The following is a 4660-nucleotide window of genomic DNA, read 5'->3' as shown; positions in this document are numbered from 1 at the left end:
GGAGTCGGTGGGAACTCTAGTCAAATGGAAATGTAAAGCACGGCTGTTGTAATTTGATGCGTAAGTGTACGAAACGAGAACCCGGATGGGTGATTACTACTTATGTAACTCCGCATTGGGGGCGAAAATGTTCTAAGTATTTAGTGCGGATCACTAGGACGTAATCCAATCTAAGTGGGGGAGAGTTGTAAGACCCAATTACTTATTGTAAATGGAATATTTATGACGTACATAAGGTGCGTGTACTGTGGTGTAAAAGAAAAGCTGGGAACCTGATCAGACCTGTGTGCGCGCCGCGCAGGGTCAAGTGTGCGCACAGCGCACTTGACCTGCGACAGATTTCTGCTGTTTCTAATTTTGAGTTAAATGAAGGGTAATTTGGTCTTTTCGTGTATGGACGGTTTTAGGCCACAAATGGCAGAATGGGGACTCATTTTCCACAATCTTATCCTCTCATTTTTCTTCATCTCCTCCACCTTTTAAACCCTAGTGAGAGAAACTCACTTTTAATGTGAGAGAGCTTGTTTTGAAGAGGAAGGAGTTGTATTCTCACCCAAGTTCGAGTGTTAAAGTCGTTCATCTAGTCACTAGCTATGTTGTGATTGTGGTGGTAAGCTCTAATCTTGATTTCCTTATTTTAATTTGTTTAGGGGTTAGGGTTTTTGGGTTAGTGATGAACATAAAACCCATTATTGGTGATTTTGAGGGTTCTTGGGTAAGTTGAGTCGTGAAGACTCAATAGTAACTAACCTAGGGTTTCAAAGTGTTAAATTGGTGTTTGTGAGCCTTAATTTGATTAGTTAATTACTAGCACACCTAGATGTTTAGTAAATGGGTGTTATGTGGGTTAGTGGATGACCCGAAATGGGTGTGTTGACTTTAAAATGGTCAAATGGGTAATAATTGACCTAGTGGGGAAAGATGGGTATGAAATACCCTAATTGTGTATTAGTTAGTGTTATCGGACCTCAATCACTAGCTTTTAGTGATTTATGATGGTCTTGATCTTAAATGACGATTTTGGTAAAAGTGGGGCATTTAATGCATTTAAGTCATTAAATGCACATGAGTGAATCGTTGGCGTTTAGCCCAACTAGTTTGTGTGTTGATTGAGTACTTATTAAATTAGGTACTTTGCTTTGAAGCTTGCGGAGGTATAAATCGTCACCAAATCGTCAAGGTGAGTGGAGTAATTATACATGTATGTATATGGTGTATTTATTTGTATGCTATGGTATGACCTATGGAGCCGGGAGTGCCATAGTGTGTGTGAATGTACTATGATGTGAACTACGGAGTCGGTAGCATCAAAGTGTGAACCACGGAGCCGGTAGTACTATAAAATGAGGTGTGAACCACAGAACCGGTAGCACCGAAGTGTGAACCATGGAGCAGGTAGCACTATAAAAGAGTATGACTTGAGTTGTGATGTGAACCACAGAGCCGGTAGCATCAAAGTGTGAACCACGGAGCCGATAGCACTATAAAATGAGGTGTGAACCACGGAGCCGGTAGCACCAAAGTGTAAACTACGGAGCAGGTAACACTATAAAAGAGTATGACTCGAGTTGTGATGTGAACCACGGAGCCGGTAGCATCAAAGTGTGAACCACGAAGCCGGTAGTACTATAAAATGAGGTGTGAACCACGGAGCTGGTAGCACCGAAGTGTGAACCACAGAGCAGGTAGCACTATAAAGGAGTATGACTCAAATGCGTAGTGGCGTGAACCACGGACCCGGTAGCGTCATAGCATTGCGTATGGTGTGAACCACGGAGCCGGTAGTACCATGACGCGTTTATGGTTAACCATATAGTTGCTTATGTATACATTGTAAAGTATCATATTATATTATTATGGAGTATATGATATTGGTTATGCTAGATGTGGTAATTGGAGGTCATTTAGCTTATACTCGGAGTTGGTATGCTAATTATATTTCTAGCAAATATGCGTTGTTTGTAAGTGATTGCGAGTAGGTATATTATATATGTATGTGTATAATTATTGCATTCACTAAGCTTTGCTTACCCTCTCGTTGTTTATCTTTTTATAGGCTTCGGCGGAGACAAGGGTAAGGGCGTTCGTATGGATTAGAGATCCGCTTTGTTTGTTAGGGGACGCTTTTGATGTGATAGCTTTTGGAGTTGACCGAGATTTGGGTAGTTTAACCCCCAAACACCATGCTCATAGTGTCGTTTGGAAATTAAACTAATGCGGTCAAAACTCGTAATTTGGGTCGATGTGGGCCCAGTGTTGTAAAACTTGTTTTATTATTGAAACGTGTTAGTTTTACATATAAGAACATGTTGTGAAAAGCGTTTCGTCTAAATATGTCGGGAAGTGGGTGTAGCGACCCGTCCTAATCCATCCGGACGAAGTCCATATCGATTATAAATGATTCACAACAGTTGATTACATCGCGAGGTTCTTGACCTCTATATGATACATTTTACAAACATTGCATTCGTTTTTGAAAAGACAATCGTTCATTACATCGAAGGTTGACAGCATGCATACCATTTTATAATATATCCAATATAATTGACTTAATAATAATCTTGATGAACTCAACGACTCGAATGCAGCGTCTTTTAAAAGATGCCATAAATGTCTCCAAGTAATATTTCTAGAATGAGCAAATGCACAGCGGAAGATTTCTTTCGTACCTGAGAATAAACATGCTTTAAAGTGTCAACCAAAAGGTTGGTGAGTTCATTAGTTTAACATAAATAATCATTTCCATCATTTTAATAGACCACAAGATTTTCATTTCTCATAAATATACGTCTCATGCATAGAGACAAAAATAATCATTCATATAGATTGAACACCTGGTAACCGACATTAACAAGATGCATATAAGAATATCCCCATCATTCCGGGATCCTCCTTCGGACATGATATAAATTTCGAAGTACTAAAGCATCCGGTACTTTGGACGGGGCTTGTTGGGCCCGATAGATCTATCTTTAGGATTCGCGTCAATTAGGGTGTCTGTTCCCTAATTCTTAGATTACCAGACTAAAAGGGGCATATTCGATTTCGATCATTCAACCATATAATGTAATTTCAATTACTTGTGTCTATTTCGTAAAACAGTTATAAAAACAGCGCATGTATTCTAAGTCCCAAAAATATATATTGCAAAAGCATTTAAAAGGGGAGTAATGAAACTCACTCTACTGTATTTTGTTGTAAAAATACATATGACGACATTGAACAATGCAGGGTTGGCCTCGGATTCACGAACCTATAACATTTGTTTATTCATTAATACATATAATCGTAATCGAGCAATTTCATATATTATAACCTTATACATTATATATTTAGTTGGTATATATATTTGAAAATGATTATTATTTGTATAGTTATATTAACACATCTATATTTATATACATACTTGTTTAATGTTATATGTAAAAATCGATAGTTTGTTGTTTGTAAGTATTTATATAAATAATATTAATAGGTTTGATATATATAGTTTTGTGAAATTTTGATATAATTATAGTACAAATATAATTTATATACAAAATAGCTATCTATTTAAAAGGTAGTTTTTGATATTAATAATGATAATATTAATAATCATATTACTTAATAATAATACTTTTATTGATAATAATATTAATAATAATAATAGTGCTAATTAATATAATGATAATATTGATAATTATAATATTAGTAATGATAATAATGATGATAATAATAACAGTGTTAATAATAATAAATAGGTTTATTATCATTCTCGTGTTTAGTTTCCAACTTATAACTATAGTTCATGTAACTTAATTTCGTAGTCATTTTCATAACTGTACATGTTTTCATATAGTTTCTTAACTATTTTTCTAAAATTTTACCATAACAACTTTTATTATTATCTTTATAATATAAACGTTATCAACATGTTCGTAATCATACTTATAATAGTAACGGTAATACTACTTCATTAATAATACTAATAATAATAATGTTAATACTAATACTTTTTAATTAATAATCTTAGTACTATAACTATAACTAATAGTAATAATAACAATGTTATTAATATTTGTATAATGATATTAATATGATAATAATACTTGTATTATGATAATTTTAATAATGATACTTTTAACAATAATAACAATAATTAATAATAACACTAATCATAATAATCATAATAATAATAATAAATGATAACTAATAATAATAGTAATAATTATAATACATATTAATAATAACAATAATAATAATACTGATTTAGTATTGAAAAACTACCTTTCAAGCCTTACAAAAAAAAAAATGCCCGGTGCAGGGCTCGAATCCGTGACCTCTTGATAACCCGTAGACACCCTAGACCATCCAACCCGTTCTATTTTTTTGTTATAATACCTAATTCAGTTTCATTTAACCCGTATCTGTTTTCTAATTCTTCTTCTCTGAAACAGCTAGTCGACCAGAGATCCCACATCACAAACGAAATAACAAATTGAGGTTTTATTTAAGCCTTGAAACTTTATTGTAAACTATCAGTAATAGATTATTTTGTGGACTTCAAACAAAAAAAATTAAAAAAAAAATATAAACATGCTGTTGCCGTCGCTACTTGAAGGAAAAAAAAAATTGATTAATGATTTGAGGACGTTTTAGCAAAAGGATTCAACACAAAATA

This window comes from Rutidosis leptorrhynchoides, chromosome 2 (genome assembly GCF_046630445.1).
Source record: "Rutidosis leptorrhynchoides isolate AG116_Rl617_1_P2 chromosome 2, CSIRO_AGI_Rlap_v1, whole genome shotgun sequence".
Classification (NCBI taxonomy): Eukaryota; Viridiplantae; Streptophyta; class Magnoliopsida; order Asterales; family Asteraceae; genus Rutidosis; species Rutidosis leptorrhynchoides.
The sequence above is the reverse complement of the archived record's forward strand: the minus strand, read 5'-3'. Positions refer to the sequence as shown.